Source organism: Melopsittacus undulatus, chromosome 2 (assembly GCF_012275295.1).
Source record: "Melopsittacus undulatus isolate bMelUnd1 chromosome 2, bMelUnd1.mat.Z, whole genome shotgun sequence".
Taxonomy (NCBI): Eukaryota; Metazoa; Chordata; class Aves; order Psittaciformes; family Psittaculidae; genus Melopsittacus; species Melopsittacus undulatus.
The window spans coordinates 21,065,793-21,088,955 of record NC_047528.1 but is presented as its reverse complement, the minus strand read 5'-3'; the positions used below and the strand labels follow the sequence as shown (position 1 = coordinate 21,088,955).

At 37.9% G+C, this 23,163-nt stretch overlaps 1 protein-coding gene across 1 annotated transcript in view; it reads left to right on the top strand.

Moving 5' to 3' along the window:
• The window catches only part of UBL3 (ubiquitin like 3), a 56,626-nt gene that overhangs the window by 1,313 nt on the left and 32,150 nt on the right, over window positions 1-23,163 (top strand). The gene's annotated exons all lie outside the window — the stretch shown is intronic.

Below are 23,163 nucleotides of genomic sequence, written 5' to 3'. Positions count from 1 at the left end.
CACCTGTGTTGAGCATTTCTGGGGGGAAGATAAATATGAAGTAAGAGCATTCAGATTTATTTACTCGAGCTATTTATTTATTTATTTATTTATTTTATCCCCTGTCTAAAACAGCTGAAATTTGGTCTCAGCCTCTTTCCTTTTCCCCTCTCAAACTTGGCTTGTTTCTTACCGACGCTTTGTCTTCCGATGTGGATGGGTAGTTAATCTCTTCACTTGCTGCCGGGTCAAGAGCGAGAGAAATTCTCATACACTCATTACATGGCGAGGTTCTTTGTGCACTAGCTGCAATCTGGACATTTTTCAAGGGCACTCCTCGTACTTGTATGGCGGATTGTACTTCAACCTAGGCTGGACACTCGGTTGGTTTAAAGTAGGAAGGTAGAGCAGAGCATGAGGGTGGATCAGGTCTGATAAGTAATCCTCCGTTCAGTAGGACTTTCCCGTTTTGTACGTATTTCCATAAATCACTTAATCGGGGAAAAAAAAAAGTTGTGACTGCAGTTTGATATGTTCGTTATTCTCACGGCACAGTATTTTCACGTATCTCCCAACTACTGTTCACATTTAAAGGTACTATTTTTTTTCCAAAGCAGCAGGCTTGTCCATGCTTTTTTTCTTTTTCTTTCAGTGTGAAGTTCTGTTTTACGAGTAAAACCTGCCCTGTAGTGATAAAAATAACCCGAGTAGCCCTTGTTTCAGCCGTCGATATACAATTAATGGTGCATATGTATGACAAACGGGCTGGTGAAACAATGGTTTCACCATTAGTTGCTTACTTTCAGTGTTTCCTTCACAGCTTATGTACTGCAGCCAAAATGAGTGAATTCTTAGCAGAGCAGAAGCAGTAAGATAGAGGATGATCAAACGTGGTTTTAAGCTCACTTCCACCCCCCCCCCCTTCTTTTATTTCTTCCTCCCTCTCTGTCTCTCCCAAATACTATAGATAACTTCCACCCCCTGGATGAAAAGGGTGATGAGGAGACTATTGCCTCAGACATTAAACCCTTTCAAACTGTCATTTTAATATATTTCATTTTAGGGTCTGTCTGGCAGTTAAGAGTACTCTGAAGCCTCTTCTTGCTTTCACGTGTCTGTCTAGCATAACATCACAAAAATCCTCTCAGTAGCTGTGGAGGGTTAGATGCAAATCTCAGTGCTGCTTTTTACATTGCCTGGAGGAGTCCCTTGACTGTGGCACGAAGCAGTCCTCTTCCCTCTCACCTGGGCTGAACATGCTGCCACCTCCACATTACTTCTAGGTCTTGCCTGCCTGAGAATCATGATGCTGCTACCAGGCTTGTAGTGTTTGACATGTTAGACAAAATCGACACATTTTAAGATAGGTGAAGTACTATTTTGTTACTATGAAAACAATTTCCTTCTGTTGTTATGATGTCATAAGAATACCACTGACAGAGATAGCTAAGCCTAGCAATGCTCTGTGTCTTCAAATCAGGAAGAGGCTTGTTATATACACAGTGATGTTTAAATACTGAGTCATTACAAAAACATTTGAATGAAGATGTTACCAATGTCGGTAGAAGGAGTTTGTTCAGGAAAGAAAATGGGATTGTTATTTGGTTGTGCTTTAAAGGGGAGCACTTACCAGGCTGTCACTTTGTTCATATATATTTTTATTTAGTGCAGGATTTTTTCAGTTTGCATTTCTCTTATCCACCCACTGTGTAATCTCACTGTGAATATACAAAAAAATTGTTTCCCATTTCTGTAGGAGTTGGCATCAGTGTGATGGAGTGTCTATGAAGGCTCCATCACACTTAGTAAATCTGCTATGAATTACTGGAACATTAGAATGGTTATGTTTCAAACTGTTTATGTCAAGTTCACAAACTAAACCTCATAATAATAGTAAAAAACGATAATTGCTGATTCTTATAAATGTTTTGTCTTCCTGTCCCACCTCTGAGAAGGATCTGCTACACAGAAATTCATAGTAAATTTCCAAATCTTCAGTAATCTTTCTATTTCTGTGTAAGCATAATTTGATCCAACCTCCTTTTGTCTGACATTTAGTTCACTTCTTTGCAAAATGACAGCAGATTTTGCCAGCTGACCATTTCAACATCGCTTCTTAAATTATTAATGCAGTACTTTATGATTTGCATTCCACTAATAAATTGGATAGTGACACACCACATTCCAGGTATTATAAGTTTGTGGTGCATTATTCCTTAGCAGCGTGTGCTACTTGCAGGTTAAAATGCCACTCCTGGAATGAAATGTGCTAATATATCTCTGTTTGATTCATTAACTTAATTGGGACTAGATGGGGATGGACTCTTCATTAGGGACTGTAGTGACAGGACAAGGGGTAATGGGTTAAAACTGAAACAGGGGAAGTTTAGAGTTGGTATAAGGAAGAAGTTCTTTACTGTAAGGGTGGTGAGATACTGGAATAGGTTGCCCAGGGAAGTTATGAATGCTGCATCCCTGGAGGTGTTCAAGGCGAGGTTGGACAGAGCCTTGGGTGACATGGTTTAGTGTGAGGTGTCCCTGCCCATGGCAGGGGGGTTGGAGCTAGGTGATCTTAAGGTCCTTTCCAGCCATAACTATTCTATGATTCTATGTATGGGGCAGTGATTGAAGACTACACTGCCTATCTAGAACCTAATTTTGTTTGATTTCTCACGTGAGTACTGGTGTTTGTAGTGGCAACAAGGCATCTCTGAATAATTTCACTTCTGAATAGTCTCTTTCAATAATTTCATCAGATAATTCATCAGTTTTACTGTTTGGTAGCAGCTGGGGTTCGGCTGTGAATAGCATCAGGGCTGTTCGCAAGTTGTATTTCTTTTGTAATAATAGAGAAACTTGAGGTGGTTTATGGACTTGTTAATCACACTTGGGTGTTTGGGGTTTTTTTGAGTGGATCAAATGAAAATGGTTTGGCATTTGTTTAAGTACTGTAGCTGACTATTTTAAAACAAGCTATGAAAAACCTGTGCTCGGACCAGGAGTTATTACTCAGTTGAATAATATTCTTTATTTTGGTAGTTATCACCAGAATCTGTGAAGCTGCATCTCTGTATTCTGTGTGCCTATGGTACTTCGTGCAGATACAATGTTAGACGTTCACAGTAAGGGGCCGGTATGTCTGAAAAGTGTTATGGTCTCCATTGTTGCCTGTATCGGTGTGTTTTATATAGGTATGAAAAAAACTCTTTTAGGGCAGTTCTGTGCATGGCCTCTAGGACATCAAATTATTTTGCTGTCGGAGCAGTAACTGAGCGTGATGCTTTTGGCTCATGGTGGGTTTTTTTTTTATTTTGGTTGGTTTGGGGTTTTTTTGATACTTGATAAACAGCAGAATACTGAAATCTATGAGACAGTTTTTTTAGTTTTATTATGTACAGCTATTGAATTCGTATGCAGTACTTAGATATAGGTGGTATAGGAAAGATTATTTCTAGTAAAACGGTGTTTGTTGTGAGACATTTGCAGACATGCAAGGGGATGGAGTATGCGGTCTCAAGCACATGTATGGACAATGTTAAAAGGGGGCAGTAGGTGGAAGAAGAATAATAAACAGAAAACCGGCTCAGTTCACCCTATGTTAGTGTCAGCATCTTTAGTGGAAATACCTGTGTGCATTCCTTTTTAGGAAATGTAGTATAGGATAGTGTTGAATAGCTTAAGGTACATGAGGACTTCCTTTTTAATGCATATTGATGGCAGCTAGCAGGAAAAGAATGGATTTGTAACTGATGCTACCTCAGTTGGGGAATCCTGGCATCCAGGAATAAGGTTCAAACAGGAGGGACTCAAAAGAGTAGCTGGTTGCATGGCAGCTGAATTTTGTTGTTCATCATTCAGTCTAAACAATTCTTTCATTTGAGAATAAGTGTGGCTTCATTCTGATACTCTTGGAACATTGAAAGAAAATACTTTGTTCACTCATAGCATTTTAATGTATCAGAACAAAACGTACTCTGTTCGTCTGTTTTAACTGCTTTTCCTCTTGCCTTCAGTAGATCCTTTTCCCTGGTTTTAAAAATTACTGTATACCTAGTAGCCTTTGTGCATAGTAGACATAAGTGAGTCCTGTAAGTTGTTTTTTTTTCTAATAAAGGTTTAATTATTTGTCTGTATTTTTGTACCTCTCATGTTGAAAGTTCTAATTCATTGCATTCCAAGATAGAAATAGTTAAACAGGTTTTTATGCACAGAAATTTTTTCCTTCTTTTTTTTAATTTTTTTACTGTTATTTGCTGATTGTGACAGATACTCCCATCTTATCCTTTGTCATTCTCAGTGTTTTGTTTTGTGATTGTTGCCTCCTTTTGGAGAAGGAATTGGTGGCATCTGCATTAGAATGAAGAGCTTGATAAAGCTTTTTCCTGACTCCTTGTATATTGAGCCAGCCTTTGTAGCATATTGCAGAGTTTCTTGTAACCAGGTGAAGAATATCGTCCTCTGTTACCTGCAGCAGCGGCTATGGATAAAGTTGTCAAAGCTGATGCTGGATGTCTGTATTTGGATGTACTTCAGTATAACTTACTGTTTCCTGTACCCACCCATCTTTTTTTTCTTCCACAGGTTAAAAAACGTCTTACTTCTTTTTGGTCGTTATATAAATAGGTATCTTAGTAATGTCTGGCATTTTATATATGACACTGTAGTGGAAGTTTCACAGCATCCTAACACATTAGACATACTCTGAAATGATGTTTGCATGTCCTTCGTTTCATTTTGTTTGGGGATGACCTGCTGTAACCTGTGGATGAGATAATAATTGATATTTATGCTGGGCCTTGGTGCAGCACTTCAGAGGGAAGTGTAGGCTGGCAGTGTAAATGGTTTCTTCCTTCCTGCCACCCACCCGTGTTGTTGTTACCTGAATTGGTTTCTCTCTACTTTTGCTGTCTAACTCGTTGAAATACTGGAGGGAATGTGCACTGAGGGACATTTAACTCCTCCCTTGTTGCTAATGCTGGGAAGCCAGTGGCTGGCTGGTTCCTGAAGGGCTGAGGTAAGACCCAAATGTTAAGTTCCTAAGTGTAGCAAAATCATCACCTCTACAACAGGAACATTGAATTCTGCATTTTAAAAATTGCCAGGTATCAGCAATGGGAACTGGAAAGCTCAGTGGGGATCTGAATAGGGTTAAATTGTACTTCTCAGGTGTGGGATTAGGGACAACTTCAGGTACTGGTAATCTGTATTTGACCTTGGAGGTTGTGAATGCTGTTTGTGTGTATCTAAAACTGAAAGTTTAGATCATTCAAGGCACATAACTCTTCGTTGGCTTGGCTTAAGGCAGTAGTAGGAAATTAGGCTGTCTGAATGTGGTTCTTGCAGCAGACTTTGTAAGCAATACTTTTATGGCACTGTAAACAAAATGACTAAGGGCATGGCATGGTTTTCTGTTTTTAACCAAGTTCTTCCTAAGCACAACTTCTGTGAATGTTGAAAGCCATGGTCATGGTATATGATGTACCTGGGATTTAGTTGTTTTATGTTCCTGGTAAGGCAGCTTTGTTTCTCAGTAAAAGTTAGAATGTAAACTTTTGGTGATGTCTCTATGTCTGCTTATGCAATACTGAGCAGAATGGAGAGCTCAGTTCTGACTCAGCCTGTGAGTGCTACTCTAGCTTGCAGGAATCCAGAAATATCTGGAATGTGACTAATCATTATTGTGGCTTTATGTAAAAGAGAGAGTAGTTTATTTTCCGTCTTGTACAGTATTGGAGCCACTAACTTAGTTATTTCTCAGTCTAACTATGGTGAAAGGCAGAGCTGATCAATACTTTTTTCCATGCTAAGACTGTTTTTGCAGCAACTAATTGAGTCTACTGAAGTAGCAAGCCTTCCCTGTCACAAACCTGCATGCATAAACTTTAGCTCACCATAATTATTAAGGGGATATGCCTAAGCTTTTATTTTAGATGCTGTTGAAAATAAGCAGAAAGTCAGTGAGAAATTTTAATGTATGAACTCTGAGGCTCCAGGTCTTCCTCAGTTCTAACATAATTTAGAGGTCTTTCTTCTGAAATTCAGTTTTTGTTAAAATGTAATTGTAAATTCTTCTGGAAGGTCAGTTTTGAATTTTTGACAGCCTCTGCCATACATATGTTGCAGAACATCTTAAAGCAATGACTGGAACATTTTTTACTTTGTATACCTCCAGACAAAACAGATTCACAGATGTTCTGTTAAGTGTTGCAAGCAGGGATAGCAGGGAAATGCTGAGGGAAGAAAAGAATGAAAAATCAAAACCTTGCAAGAGTTGTTAAAAGAAGTTTGCTGAGGCATCAGTTGAGGTTCTGCAAATAGCATTATGCACTTCAATACTATAGTTTTCTGTATCTGAAAGAAATGTGAAGGGGGAGAAAACTTGCTCAACAGGCTTTCTGGGAGTGTAGGGAGAATTATTTGAGAGGTTTGTTTACATTTGAGAGCAACACTTCAAGAAAAAGTTTATGCCTACTTACTGGTAGGTCTGATGGGCCTTAAAAATATAGTTCTGCAGAAATACTTAAATGTTGTTGCAGGCAAGTACTCTTACAGACTTGTGGAAATCTGGTGTATTTTGTGGTCACAAGCTGGGATTGAGTTTAGCTCCTTGACAGAGGATAAATTTGTTGCTGCTTGTAAATCACCCACAGTGAAGGCTCTCTCAGTTTGTAGTAAGACTCTGCGAGTATATGAAACCTGATTTAAAAAAAATGTAGTGTGTATTTTCCACAAACAGAAACTTTGTGAAAAAACGCAGATTTGGCAGATCACACACAGTGCCACTGCCGTCAGCATCTTGTACGTTTTTTTTCTACTTTGTGTAAAGAAACTTGAAATTATCTTGCCAGTGACAAGATTACATTTGTGGGTTTGTTTTGGTTTGGTTTTCCATTTAAAATTATTTGGCAGATTCAGGTTAGAGTTAAATGGAATGCTTGTGGCCAAGTTTAGCTGGGACTTTATTTCATGGTACTGTTGTTATGGAGATAGAAACAAGCAAGAAATTCCTTGGATTTTATGTATCCCATATAAATCAACCAAATAAAACCAGAGGTTTTGCCTAGGAGTTTGGTAGGTTGGTTCCACTACCACAAAATAAATCTCTGATTTAGTGGGACATAGGTACCAAAATGGTACTTTGTGTTCAATGGCTCAGGGATGCAATTGGAAAATGTTTGTGTTGGTGTCTACTGATTGTGATGGTTTCCATCTCTCCTGAAAGCTGGCACAGATTACAGGCTAATCTAATTTATGTCAATAGCTTGGACCACTGCTGAGGAATGAAGGTGGTCTTACCCTGAAGAGCTTTTTAGTGCAGCTGAGGAACTGGATGTTAATCTGAATATTGGCAGTTTTCCCACATTCACAGTGTCATGTTGCATAAGAAATTCTCTCTAACATTTGATATAAGTGTAGTACCACTTTCAAAATAAGCACAAAGGAACTAAATATGTTTTTCTGTAAGAGATTGAAAAAAACCAATGTGTTTCATCTGCAAAATTTTAGTACTTCAAAGTCATACTGTAGCATTGGCTGGAAACTCCTCCGTGGAGTTACGATATGGTAATACTTCTTGGTCTGGCAGAGATCCACATCACTGTAATCTGTTTCTGATACTTAATGTACGTTCTAGTTAGTACTGCTTAATATGTCTCCAGATTCTGACATATGTTTTAATACAGAGATAATGGAATAGTGATAAAGCAGTGAAGTGCAGTGTTCATAGCTGATGGTGTAAATTTAGGATTCTCTTCTTAAAGGTAGATTAGTGTCAATCTAGATGTGAATATATGTGGCAAATGCTAGTAAGCCTCAGGAAAGTATTATAAATCATATTACTGTAAAAATAATTCTTCTAAAATAGCAGTCTATCTCAGGATTTCTTTTAAGCTTAAATACTGTCTAACACTTTTAATATATGCTTACCATTTATATACTGTAAGGAACTAAGTAGAAGCCTTTGAAATAGCCTGAAACACCTAATTGCAGTAATTTACATTATCCTTTTTATTTTATTTTTATTAATAGAATGAATATTTGTATGGGCAGTAATATGAACATTGAAATAGATTTTTGGAATAGTGTTCTATGGTTATATTTGATGCACAATGTGTTACTTAGGACATATTAAATCTGAATATGTCATTTTGCTTGTGAATGAATATACTTTTAATCTGTGCAAGCAAGTTGTACATCATAACAGCTGTGTGGTGTGATTGAAAGTTTAGGGCTCACTTCTTAATCCAAGTTGTTGATCTGAGGTGGAAACAAACTTTATTGGGTTTGCATGTTTTAGTGATTTATACTTTGTACACTTGTGTAGCTATTTTTGGCAATAAACCCCAAACTTGCAGAAAACTTTATTAAAAAGATTTTAAGTTAAGGGAATAAATCCCCATTTACTAACTCAGTAAGGTTTGGTAATAATAAAATTAACATGAAATCACATACAAAAGTATAATTTCCAATACCCATGTCACAGCATGTAAGTGGTGGTGAGAATGTATTACTATATGCTTATAAGAATGATTAAAAAGGTGTTGTTTTGTTTTTTTTTTCCCCTTAGAATTGTGTGCTCTCACAAGGACTTAGTAAATTTTTACTTATGTTAAAATTTCCTGTATTTGAACTGTTTAATTGCAATGTCTTGTGTTAAGCTGGACTAATGGTGGAGCGCTGTGTGCATGCTGCATCTGCCCCCTCCTCCAAGCTGCTCAGCATGGGCAGTTATGCAGGTAAATCCCAGCCTGAGGTCTGGTTAGTGTGGCTGGGACACTGGAATTCATGGTTTAGCTCTTGTTGTGAATACCGAAGTAGCTGCATTGCTTTCCCTCTTACACAAAGATTTCGCCAGTATTTCTTGGAGTCGTTCTAGTTCGACTGTATCTCCAGTCAGGAACTCCATGTTTGGAAGGTGGGGTTTCTCTGGCACATTACCTTTGGCCATACGAAAGTATAAGGATTGATTTGAATAATCAAATATTTTGTATGAGAATGTGCTGTAACATGTATTCTTCATGCCACAGATTTCCAAGGAAGATACTTTAAATACCACCTTTATAATTTAAAGATGTGGTAAATATTTTCCATGAAGTCAGCTCTGTGCTAGTTCACTTCAAGCTCAAGTCTGAATGAAGGGAAGCTTTTATCTCAAAAAGAAATGTAAAAAATGCTAGTGAGTGTTTCTGGTCATCTAGATGCAAGAGCAGGGTTTTAAGGTACACTGTGTCAGATCTGGCAACAGGAGAACAGCTTGTTACTGAGAAATTTCATTTTGTCTTGAGGAACTAGGTTTTGTAACTAATGGCAAGAAGACTAGGAGCTCTTACTGAAAAGAAACTGCAGCTGTGTTTTGTTTCTGTGTACTTATTGCCTCTGGCCAGTCTAGTTCCATACAAATCAGGATTTCTAGAAATGGATAATTTTGTTTTTGTTGTTTTTTTTTTTTTACCAAATTACATCTGTTTAGAATCCTTTGGAGGTTTACGATCCCCACTGTTGTGTGTGGAATGCTGAGTAAACTGTAAGCAGGGTTGTGATGAGGGTTCAAGCGAAGATGGCAGTGGGTATTTGCAAAATTGTTTTAGCTTGGAGAGGGTTGCCTTTGAATTGTGTTTCTTCTCACTAAGAAGAGAATCCTGTAGAGGGTGGCTTGTGGGAAGAATGTAGGTGCTTGCAGTAGGTTAGCAGAGGAGCCTAGTGATGGGCTTTATTGCTTCCTCACTAGCAGTGATCTCAAAAATACAAAATTTTCAAATTTATTGTAAAAAGGAGGGTTGAAGCATGTGGTTTTGTAATGAATGGTCATCATTCACCTCAGCTGGGGTGATGGGACTTAACTTCTCCTACATATGATGGTTTATGGGAATGGCAATGGTCCATTCCTTATACACTGGAGATAATAGGGGAAATCCCTATGGAGGACTAGGGTGCAGTTGCAGAATGTTTCTTGTTCCAGCACTCTTGTGCAGACACTTACTTGATGATGTTAGTGTATGTGCTCCTTGTGCTTACTGCAGGAGGTAAGGAGGACTTGGAAACCTTTTAATGGTGAATCTGTAAAGTTTTGGTGGGGACTTGACTATGGAGGGTGGAAAAAATCCATAAAAAAGTGCCTGGTGCATATAAGCTGAGGTTGTCTTCTTCAATACAGATTTGTGTCTTTTAAGCAAATACAGTTATCTTGGACTTTTTTTGCCACTTTGAGCATGGTGTATGCACCACAGCACTATTTGTTGGAACATACATGGAACTCCCGGTAAGAGAGAACTCTTCCACTTGTAAAATGAAGCACAAACCCAGTCATAAATACCTGACTATTCAACAATATTTATCCATCCTGTGAAATAAGTACATAATTGTCTCTTCTTCCAGAACCATGTGCTGAATAAGGAGGATGAAAAACCTCATCGTTCAGAGACAGGATAGTGCTTTATCTTCCTGTGCTGCTCAAACTTTTCCTGGAAGATAAGTCTTAATTAATTTTGAGCCTTCCGGTAACAGTACACTCCTTAACAAGTACTTCATAAAAAATCCATATATCTGTGAAAGATCAGTGAGAGAGGAGGTTATTAATTCTCAAAGATTATGGATATTGTGGAATGTAATTTCACTTAAATATACTCTTATACCAGATAACACTGCATCAGAATTTCAGGGAATGAAATCTTAGTCTGAACTGCAGTCAGAAACAAAATTCAAAGATGAGCCAAGATTATGGTTTTTGTTTTTTGATTTTTTTTTTTTTAATGACATTGTCTCTTTTAGCCAAACTTAGTTGAAATGTCTCTGGCCAGCTCTGCTCTGGTGCATCTTCGGTGCCCATCGGTCCTGGTTGTTCTCGGTAGTCATATTGCGTGACTGAACCAACATTTAAGTGAAGTTGGTGTGCTCTTTACTGATGTGAAGATTTTATTGCAGAGACTTCCTGTGAGACTGACAGTGAGTTAATTAAAATTATACAAAAGTTAATATAATGTTTATACATTGATAGATGCTTCCAAGAACATTTGGAGAAATGTTGTGAGCTTATTTGTTAGTGGGTTGTAAAAAGCAAGTTTTGAGGCTAATGCTTTAGGGGAAGCTGATTTTCATACCAGTTTTATTGTAGGTCTATGTCAGTATTTCCTTCAGCTGTTATTATTGATTGAGAATCACATGATTTTGCTGAAGTGTTCTTTGTTGGTTTTTCAAAGAAGCTGAAATTTTGAGTATGATCAAGCATTGCCTTGATAAAACTGTCAATTTTCATGTTCCTTCTTTTCAAATAGCATGCTTTCAGTTTAAATCTGAAGCAGTCTAAGGAGAAGGAAGCAAATCCACATCAGTTTCCAGTATTCAAGGATTTAGTTTTATTTTCAAATTATCACCCTCAAATTCTGTATTTATTTATTTATGAAATTAAATGTAGGAAAGACAGCTTGCCTTATGGATAGAGCACATAATGATTAGCAGTCAGTGCCTTTGTCAGCAAATGTGCTGCTTGGTAAATTTCAAGCTTGGTTTAATAAAAGAAAAAAGGCAAGCACCAAAGTGAACAATTCGGAGTGCTGACTAATGCCAGATAAGGCAGAGTAAAGGTAAATAGTTTCCTGCCTTTTATAGTTGATTCTGCTGCTGGATATCAATCCTGACTAAGATGTTTAATCCTAGTTTATGAATTTTATTTATAATGGACATGTGGTTAGGAGGTCATTTTTTCCCCTTTGTTCTCTTCCGAACAACCAACCAGCCAACTAAAAACCTTCTTGCTTTACCTTGTAGATATCTTATTTCTTATAGAAATGAAGACCAGAGGGAAACAAAATTGGTGGTTAGTGCCTCTGTTAGTAGTTTTGATTATCTTTTTTTTTCCTCCTTTTACTAGATGTTGCAGAAGATGGAAGACGAAGATATACTTGAATAAACACAGCATTTTCTCTAGTCTTTCATATTTGATAGTTTTTCTTGTAAAATCAGATTGCAATATGTTCCAAAAAATGGGAGAGGGTATTTAGGAAGAACCATAGATCTTTGCTGTGGGACTTTGAAATTTCCCATGCAAGAACTACTTATTCAGAATCTTAAAATCTAGTAGTCCTGTATCTTTGTTCATTCTTTAATTTTGGGGTTAAACCAAGAGTCATTTTGTCGTGCTCTACTGGAAGCTGCATTTGCTAACTAGTGTGTCTGTGGAGCTATTGGGGTAGGGAAGGGAGATTTTTGGAATTGTTTCAAAATAGTTGTTGCTGAGTTGCTGAAAAAGATGGTATTCACTTTCTGTTGTAGACATCTTGGACTGCTGTTGCAGTCTGTAGGATGGGTCGTGGTAGCAGCTGAAAGGAGTACACAGAGAAGCCAAATCATTACACAGACATGGGTACAGGCACTGAGTGTAGGAGTGTCAAAGCCTTCAGGCTTGCTTTTGGATAACAATTTGTGGTACAAGAACAATGGGCAGCAAGGAACAATCAAGGAGTTGTCATAATTTTCTCTTACCATGCATAGGTTTTGTACTCTTAGTGATTAAATTCCATTTCATGAAGTTTTCAATAAGTCAGATGATTCTGATGAAGGACATCCTCTGCGTGCCATGTTTAGATACATCTGAATCCATCCATTTTCAGAATTGGTGTTGAATAGAGATAGAAAAGTAGCATGTGTTAATTCACTGGGTGAGAAATTGAGATGTGTCCGTGTAAACATTACCTCAAATTCTGGCAAAACTAAATGCACATTACCAAATATAGGCTCTAAAGCAATAAGGCTTCAAAGACTTTTTTCAGTTGTCTGAGCATGGTATTTAGTGCCAGTTCCCACGTGCCGACGTGTCCAGGATGGCTGGAGAGAGCAGGGACTGATGATTCATGAGTTAAATATGGGAGACCCATGCCCTTCAGGAGGAGCAGCTGTGGTATACAGGGGGGATGCACAATGCCCAAGAATAACACTAGGTTTATATGGTTAAATAATTCTTTTGAGCTGTTGGGGCTCTGTAAAATCTCATCTGCTACACTTCTATATTGTTAGGTTGCCTTTACCTAGCTTGAATTCATTAAGTAGTGCTTCAGAATCAATACATGTTTTAATTTATTGTAAATCACAGTTCTACCACCTTTATTTCCTATAGAAAATGTTCAGGTCTACAGTTGTGAAAGAAAAACACCTTTTTTTTTTTTCCTTTTACTGTGGCAGATCTTCCCCTAATTACAACTATATGGGAGATTGAATAGTTGTAGGTGTGCTACTGCGTGTTGTGTGAAGTAGATTCAGTGTGATTGCAGATCTTTGCCAAGCACGATCCAGTATAAACTGTTGCACACAACCTGGTTAAAAAGAAGAAAATGGAAGTTTATACATGTCCTCACAATAAATTTAAAAGTATTTGAAGTTACCAAACATGAAAATTTCTACACAACTGGGTTAATTTTGAATATTATCTGAAGTCCTTGTGAAAGGGCGTTATCAATCCTCTTAATTTGTTGTCTAAAGTTGGACTTGAATGGTCTATTCAAAGCAGCACAGCAGAAATGTGATGTGTTTTTGCCCAAGTATTTAATCACACTTGTGGAGCAGGAGTGAAAGAATATTGTCTATATAAATGCTGTGGTTTTTTCATTATGCTGAATTTTTTATAATAGAGTCTTGCAAAGTAAGTCTGATGTGGGGGCTTTTTATGTTAGATAAAAAGAAATAGCTTACTACTTGAAGCTTGACAGGTCTGTCTTGACATTTGGCCTGAAATGTTTGCAAGATAATTCATATCCTCAGAGCAGAAATGAAAATGAGTGGGTTGAAAATTTGTGCTTACATAATTAAATAATGAAGATTGTTTGGAATTACAGAAGATACGAATGCAGGGAAGCTTGTTATCATTGCCCTAGCAAGGTTTCTTTTGTATGAAGGAGTAAATTTCATACCTGTAATTTGATGAATACATTTTACTCTGTATTTTATAGGATGGCTTTTAATACTTTTGTATTGCCTAAGGTTGAGTTATGGACTGAATAAAACCTTTATGCCATGTTTCATATCAGTGCTTTTGTCTCAGTTTAAGTTTTGAAAGGTTAGTGTTGTTTGTGTGGTGGGCTTGGGGTTTTTTTGTTGTTGGTTTGTTAGGTCTTTTTAAATTTAAAATAGAAATCTAATGATTGTAAATTAAACCTTTCCAGCATAAATTGTTGTAGTATTTGTAAAAGAGGAAACAATATCCAAGCTATATCTGGCTATGTTGAAAGTAAACATTTTTTGTCTCTGCATACTTAAAGACTATGTTTTACTTTGCTTAAGCACTTCATGTTTTGAGTAATTGCATGTAGACTAATCTGTATATGTTAACTGTGTAAATAGATGTATATCTAAACATAGTCTTCATTCCTTTGACACGACTAATATTTGCATTGGTGCTTCTAGCAGATCTCTTTTGGATGCCTAGATTGCATTGCTGAGGGATCAGTCAAAACTTTACAAAGTAGAATTGATAAATTGGAGACCCTGGAAATAAAATTTGACCTGAAGAGTTAGAATTTTTATTTTTATTGCTTTTTATTTTTAAATATAACGAAGCAAAGAATGAGCAGCCCACAAATATAGTTATTCAACTCCAGCCATTTTCTGCTGCAAATACATGGGCTTCTATTTGTGGATGAGTGTATCATGATTGTTGAATGCAGGCAGTTTATTCAAAAGACTTTTATTGTTCAAACTAAGCTGAAAATGATCTGCAGGATAAAGCTGTGACCTAGTTCTGGATTTCCACGCTTTGGACGGTATTATATTGCCAAATCTGTGCACGTGTATGTCTTTTGTTTAATTCTGTTTCCTTCTTTTTGAAGATTAATGCATAATAAATTACTTTTAATACTTATGTATCTATGAATAGAATGTGCAAAATATTCTATTCGATGTTAATTTTGTGGATTTAATATTTGTGGGAAGAGAATTTTTTGCCGGTGTATTAGAGTGAAGGTCAGCTCACCTAACTCATGGTGGCTCTGAAGTAAATATTGTGCCCATTTGTAGCATCAGCATGCTATGTATGTAGGGAGAATTGGCTGCCCAATCTGTAGTGTTAGGTATTTGAATTTAATAATGTTCACATTTCTTTTTAGGAATGGTCAAGTCTGTGTAAATGAGCAAGTTTATTATTAAGACACGTACAATTATTATAGATTTTTACAATTAGAATGAAGACTTGCATTTAAGCTGTTACCTTCTGTGTAACTGCTGTGTTACTTTTAATAATAGCTTGACCCCATACTGAGGTAGATTTTTGTGGCATTGGACTTCCTCGTTAAGAGTTCACATGTCTGACAAGTTTACTTGCAAGTGTAAGAAAAATCTCTAATATAAACCAGTGTTTTCTGAGAAGATACCTTCACTCTTTCCTATGCCATTATGAAAAGGTTAAGACTTTGATTCATAAAGAAGTAGAAGGGAATTATACTTGTGATTTAAAACAAACAAGACTTTCCCCCCCAAACCCTGTGATGTAAAACAAAGGTGATAGAATTACTCTTCTCTCTGTGAAGACTGGGTACAGTTGTATGGTATTACATGCCAAAGGAGTATATATAGAAGGCAGCTTTGTGGACATATGAATGAGAGGAAGGCTTTTTTTCTTAGCAAGAACTGTAATATGTAGTCATGCCCCCAGTTTTTTGCTTGGCATGCCTCTAACTTTTTTGCTTGAGGTTATTTTGCAAGAAAATAATCTTAAGACTCCTCAGTTTTCTAAGCATGAAGTCTTTTTCTCAGCAGAAGTGTGGAATAGAATAAAATCTATAAACATTTTTTGTTCTAACCATAAGTGTATGTACTACAATGAACGCTTAGTTTTGTTTCAATTGGGAAATATTTTAAGGCTGTTTAAATATTGTATCTCAGTCATGTTAAAAAATTCTATTTGGAGACTGAAGCACCAATTTCATAACCTGTGCCACCATCTGTTAAATACAGCAGCAGCTTATTTTTTTTTCTGGATGGGTTTAACCAGCTGTCCATTTTGCACTGTTGCCTGGGTGGAGGCGTGCATTTAAGAATAACACAGTCGGCTTTCTGTGAGTTGACAAAAAAGCTTTTTCATTTTGGTTTGAGACTCCTTTAGCTTGTCTGACGCTTCCTCATATTTAGTCTCTGGCCGAGGAATGTATTTGAAACCTTTCCCCTGTTGCACTCCCCTAGTCTGTGCTTTCATCTTCTCCCACTTAGGCCTGGGGCTGCTGCAGAGGGCAAGACATGTGCCTTCTCAGTGAGCTCGCTGCGGGGCATGCGGATGTATTTGTTAGCAGCAACTCAAAGTCCATTCTAATCCTATTGACATCTAACCCAAGTGGCATTTAGTTAATCTGTCTGGCACTCTCCTTTCTTTATCTGACCCTGTGAGATGACACAGCTTTTTGTAACTTTATTTTTGAGTGTTTCAGGATGGTAATACAGACCAGTAGAGTTTACTGAAATAGTTTTGCCTTTTAAAATATTGTCTTCCCGATAAAGAAGACCTATTCAATAATGGTGTTAGAACAACCTGGCAGATTTTAGTGTTATGTTGTTACTATGCTTAGTTGTGATTTATATGAGGGTTGATGAGACAAGGAAAAAAAATGGTATACAAAAGTATGGAAAGAAAATGTTGTGGGTCAGTTCATTTAATTCTGCTGTTCAGTTTGCAGCAAAGCAACCTGTATTTAGACAAAAATAATAAAATTACAGAAAATGGCTTAGGTTTAGAAACTCTCTCTTTGCTAACTGCAGTTTAGAGCTGGCTTTAACCCCAGAATATGGCTTTAGTTATTCAATTTCTGACTTCCACAGGACTTATACCCAAGTAAAACCTAGCAGAAGTCAGTTGAAGTTACCTGAGGCAATGCGCTGTGTTTCCTGATTTGGATTTGCAAGAAATACATTGTGTACTGAGTCTGATCACTCAGTGGCAAAGCTCCTTTTGTTGGCTCACTCTGTTCTGTCAGGTTGAGACATTTGGTTTGGGAGAGGATTTGGCTTCACTTCATGTGGAAATACTTGTTTGTTTATTCTTCATCAACACCTTAGCTAGAGGTGTTTGCACCACTTAAAAGCATGAAACCCCTGAATGCAGTGTTGTGTATGAATACCCCAGTATATTCTTGTCCTGCCCAGCTTTGTTTTCTGATCTTCTGAGAACAGCAGCGCTCTGTTTTGGTGCAGCTTGATGGATTAGCATTTTGCTATGTCTCTAGAGTCTAGATAAGCATATGAAATGGGAACAAGAATTTGTCCCTATTGTATGGAGGACATCTGTGCTACTAATCAAGCTATGGTATCAAAATATTTGAAATGCTTTCTTATATGCGCGTGTCAGTTGGATAAACTGAACTGGAGAATTGATTCCAGCCAGTCTGTTGTTTGTACGTGTTTTGCTTTGGCTTAACTTTAGTGGTCCAGCTCATCAGAGGCTTATTTTATGAAGATCAAGGACCTCAGATCTATGCTTTTAAAATCTCCTTTGCCCCAGCCCTTGTCTTCAAAGTCTCACTGGAAACTTTGTAGCTAAAACCAGGGTATATAAGGTGATTGTAAGACTCTCCATTTATCTGTGTTTCTGGCAAGTGGACAGCCAAACCAGGCACTTAATGCCTTTGTTCAAATGTTTTGATGAACTGGTTGACAGAATTGTTTTAAACTCTGTCCTGGTAATTTAGTTTCTCCTTCTACTTTGTCACCTCACTTGGAGTATTGTGTGCAGTTCTGGTGTCCTCAACATAAAAAGGACATGGAACTGTTAGAACAAGTCCAGAGGAGGGCCATGAGGATGATCAGGGGACTGGAGCACCTCCCATATGAAGACAGGCTGAGAGAGTTGGGGCTGTTCAGCCTGGAGAAGAGAAGGCTGCATGGAAACCTCATAGCAGCCTTCCAGTATCTGAAGGGGGCCTACAGGGATGCTGTGGAGGGACTCTTCATTAGGGACTGTAGTGATAGGACAAGGGGTAACAGGTTGAAACTTAAACAGCAGAGGTTTAGACTGGATATAAGGAAGAAATTCTTTACTGTGAGGGTGGTGAGGTACTGGAATGGGTTGCCCAGGGAGGTTGTGAATGCTCCATCCCTGGCAATGTTCAAGGCCAGGTTGGATGAAGCCTTGGGTGATATGGTTTAGTGTGAGGTGTCCCTGCCCATGGCAGGGGGGTTGGAACTAGATGATCTTGAGGTCCTTTCCAATCCTAACTAGTCTATGATTCTATGATTCTATCTAGTCATTATGTCTATACATGGCTAGCCATATAACACTTGCCCTCCCCGGCCATGTTTTCACCATGTTCTTACAGTGAGATTGAGTTCGTGGTCATGAAGCTGAAAGAGGAATTGGCCACTGAGTGATTTGATGGAGGAGTAATCTACCAGAAATTCCCCCAAACCTTTTCCATGCATCCAGCCTAAAACCATTCATCTGACAATATTAGGTTCATTAGATCTGACCCCATGAAAGGCAGAAAGTGGGAGCATCCCTTCCATTGATTGCCTGTGTTGACACAAGTTCAGATATGACAGAAAATGCGCTTATGAAAAGACAAGCTAGCTGAATGTTAACAATCCAAATGTGCTTACATTTATGTAACCAGTATGAACTGAGACAATGCCAGTCTCCAAGTAGGATCATAACAGTGAACGTAGCTTAAAGGATTAGTTGCTTGTCAGGCAAAGCAGAAGCAGTCTTTTAATTGTTTTGGTTTTTTTATTTTGTGAATTGAGTATTAACAGCAAAAGGCACATGAATACCTAAATAGCCATCATTTAAAATAGTTATTACTATTGTAAACCTTCAGATGGAATTGAATAACCAAGAAGAATTAAGGAAATTACTTCCACTTTAATAACTTTCTGATGCAATCTTTACTCCTTTCTTATGTTGCTGGTGCCATATTTATCAGACATTAATTTCCCTACTGGTGCTGCTTTATGCATATGTGAAATAAATCAGAGGAACAATGAGAAATCCACAGCAATAAAAATCCTTTTGCCTGATAGAGGCCAGGATATAATGTGTAAGTGTGTGGGAGATGTTCAAGGTGTTCACCTATTCTTGTAAAATCTGTTTTGTCCTGGTTTTGTGTAACTCTTCAGCTATCAGTTGTAGTAATGAGATAATGGTATAATGTGTTAAGGTAAAATAGAAGATTTTTTTTCTTCTCTTTTTAACTCTTGGAGTCTCAGAAAATGTGCAAGTCAGAGGCAGTTATACAGAGATATAGTTTTATACCCATCATAAATTATTCTTCCACAGTTTATTAATTGGGCTTAAACCTGTTGGTGGGGCTTCCAAATGTGGGCTTTGAAGCTATCTCAGTTGGCAGTGCCTTGATGTATGGAATGTATTTAATACAAACAAAACACAAAAGTAAGAAGATCCACATTTATAGATTATGGAGTCTTAATGTTAGAAGAAAAACCTCTGAAGGCTGTGTAGTCCAAAAACCAGCATGCTGTGATGGTGGCTCAAAGCAGGACTAACCTCAAACTTGGGTCACATTGCTCAACCCTTGTCTGCTTTAGTTCTGTGTCCCAGGATGCTGATTCCACTGCCTCACAGGCCCAGAGCTTAAACTACCTTCACTGTGAGGGTTTACCTGCATGTGCAGTGAGAATTTGCCTTACTGCAGTTTGAGACCATCGGGATGCTACAAAATGCTGTTGGATACTTCAGCTCTTTGAATAAAAACTTGCAATCAAACTACATCAGAATCTCTTGATTTTAAAGTCTGTGACCGACTCATTTGAAATTTGTAGCAAATGAGGAGTTTGCCTTTGCATAGGAGTTTGAAGAGTGATCTGTGAGGTTCTTTCAAAATGACCTGTGGTTCTGCATTCCTGATGCCCTTTCATCAGGGTATTTACCCTCCTCTGTAGTTGAAATGGTTGTGGTTGTGTAGATTTCTGTTGAAAAAAATGCGCTTACATAAAATAATAATTAAAAAATTCATCTCTGTTATTTAGGTGAAAGTAGAAAAGAGAATTTATTTGGTTTTTTTTTGTGATGTTGAGGGACTTGAAAATAGCGAGACTCTTCAATTAAAATTAAGTAGCTGAATAGGAATAAAGAAAAGAATTCTTCCTAAACACAAACCAGGCTTTTGTATGTGTGAAGCTTTGGAGAGGAGCAGTTGTTAAGAACTTTTTGTAAGGCAAAACCCATAAACAAGGAAAAATTTGCTCTCTTCTTGTTGTTTGTAACAGGAAAAAGTACTGGAAATAAAACTGTGACATAAGAAAACACCCAGACCACCTTTACAGCGTGTAGGCTCAGCAAATGGTTTGGGTAATACTCTAGCGAAATAAAGTTTCATAAGATCTTTGTTTTAATGAAAATGAGACTATTTTTTTTCCCCTCCCTTCAGATATAAGCCATGAAAAGTTCATGCTGTTTTCATGAATGTTAAAAATGACCTTTTTGTAATCTTAGTAGTTACAGGAAGAAATAATAAAAAAGCACAAAAAATACCTTCAAATCCCTAGTGCCCTTCTGAACAGATATTTATTGCCTGCAATGTGTTTGTATTTCTAAACAGATCCAAGAGTTGGTTTATTTAATGTACATTTAATTCTCTGTGCCAAGAAAAGATGATGAGTAAAATGAGAATAATTTTCAAGTAGGTTTATATACCGACAATTGAAAATCTTCTGATAAGAAATGCCTTTCCTCCCAGGACTTTTGCCTGGCTTAGAAGTCCTAAAACACTTGGTCTGGCTGTGGGAAAACCTGTGTTAATTCAGGTATTATGTAGACAGCCATATGGTAGGAGAAGAAACAGAAGGATTTTTTTTTTCTTTTTTTTTTTTAATTAGATAATGGTGGAGATACTGGAGACTGCAGGATCCCAGTGCCAGCTGGAAACTGTGCCGTGCCCCTTGCCAAACTGCTGAAGCATCCCTTTTCTGAGCTTTCTTCATCAGGGCTTTTTACAAGTTCCAGTTCCTCTAAGCACAGGGATAGTCCATGCCGGTAATCGGGAGAACAAGTCGGTGAGAAAGTTGACAGACTTGGTCAGACATGGAACTCATGGTTGGATCATTAAGCTCGGGAGGCAGTGCTCCATGGTTGGTGCTCTACCTGCAGGGTGGTTACAAGCAGACCTGCAGGGGTCTCTTGGGGACCTAGATTGTTTAATGTCTTTATCAGTGACCTGAAAGAGGTGACAAACTCATTAAGTTTGTGAACACCAAAATGTGGGTGCAGTTGACCTGCTTTGGGGTGCTGAGGGACCTAGGCAGGCTAGGGACTGGACCAGCAGGAACTTCATAAGGTTCAGCAGGAACTTCATAAGGTTCAGCAAGAACAAATGTCTTACATTGGGGTGGACTGACCTCCAGAAGTTACGTGGTCTGTGGAGCACAGTGGGCCAGGCACTCCTGCCAGCATGTCTTGGCAGGAGTGAAGGCAAACAGCATCCCAGGTGATATCAGGAGGAGCATAAACCAGGGAATTAAGAGAAGTGATTGTTTCCTTTTACTTGGCATTCAGTAGGCTGCATCAGGAATAAGAGTGTCCAGCTTTGGATGATTTCTTCCTGTACCACAATGGAAGAAGAAGTGTATTGATCAGCTGCAGCATGTTCAGCAGAGGTCACTGAGGTGGTCTGGGCTGGAGCACTTCTGTGAAGAGAGGCTGAGGGAATGGGACTTCTTCAGCCTGGAGGAGAGCTGGCAAGCACCAGCTTCCTTGTACTTACAGGAGGTTATTTAAAAGATGGAGTCAGGGTCTTCACTGAAGTAAAAAGATGGGAGAATGAAGGGCAGTGGTCATACATAGGTGCAGGAGAGGTTTTGAATTAAGGGAGGGGAAATACTGTAAGAATAACTGATGACAATTATGTTTATTTGCTCTTGCATTCATCTATATGAAAGTCTTGTGACTCATTCATAAACTTGTTACACATCTCTACCATGCAGATTTACTTTTATCTTATTGCTTGCTGGAGAAGTCTTCTGGTACAATAGTTAGTAAAAGAATTATCCTTTTCCTGATCCATGGTGAACCAAACCACCCTGTGCAACTTCTGAGGTTATGTATTTTAACTTTTGGGGATAGCAGCAGAATATGCTGGAAGGTGAAGATGCTTGGCCAAATCCTTGGGTTGAATAACTGCTTTGTTGTTAATAAATTGTATTGAAATATTTTTTAATTAAATCTAGGTTAAGGTAAAATTAAGAAAACATACTTTATAATATTTCAAGCAGGAGATGTGAATGAAATAATGAACACAAATACAGAAATGGAGGAGAAGGTTATAGCTAATTGATTTACATTAAGATTGAATCTGGAAGACCTCCCTTTTGTCTCCAGATGGTTTACCATATTTTATTTCTGGAAAGCCACCTTGGTAAGTTCTGTCTTTTTGTGTTGTGTTCCATATGTGGCTCCTTCTCCTGGAAGCTCTTTAATTTTTTATTTTATTTTTTTTTTTAATCCCTGACTTTTAAAAAATCCTGAAAGGCTGTGAAGGTATTTAATCTCTCCTTCTAAATCAATTTATACTTCAGGGAATGTCTTCTGCTGTACTCACACAAGTACTGACTTGTTTTCTTAAAGATGGAACTGCAGTTTTGTTTTATCAGGTGTCATTTTCAATTGGTTTTGTCCTGCTAATTATGACTAAAGAAGACTTAAAACTTCTTTTTCTTCCCTCTGTGCCTGCTCCACTGCCTATAAATCTTTGTGAGAAATGTAATCTTCAACTACATCATCTCTCTGTGTCCAGCATTCATTAAATAACACACTTGTTACTAACATCTAAATGAGATAAATATATCTATCTCACTACTGGCTGTGGGTTTGGGACAGTCATGGGAATAAATGACAGCTTTGGAGTGGTAATGGATTTGAGGTAGTCCTTCAAGGTTGCTATAACATAATTTTGTCCTTTTTTCCTTTTTTTTTCCCTGTAGTGTTGTTATTGCATCCTCTTCAGATGACTGTAACTCTTACTCCAAACTTTCCTATAGAGATTTCACAACACTCTGTCCTTGTTACTTTGCTCAGTTGCACAGACAGAACCATCTGCTTCAGGCTTTGTATGAATACCTCTAGTCCAGACTTGTCTCCTGGTCCAGCTAAAATCTTTCTACTCCTCTGACACATCTTTGATTAGCTCAAACAGAACTGGGCCTAAAGCCATCTGCCTTGCCTGTGTTCTGTGTGGGCATTATGAGCTTTCTGATCATCACTGGGGC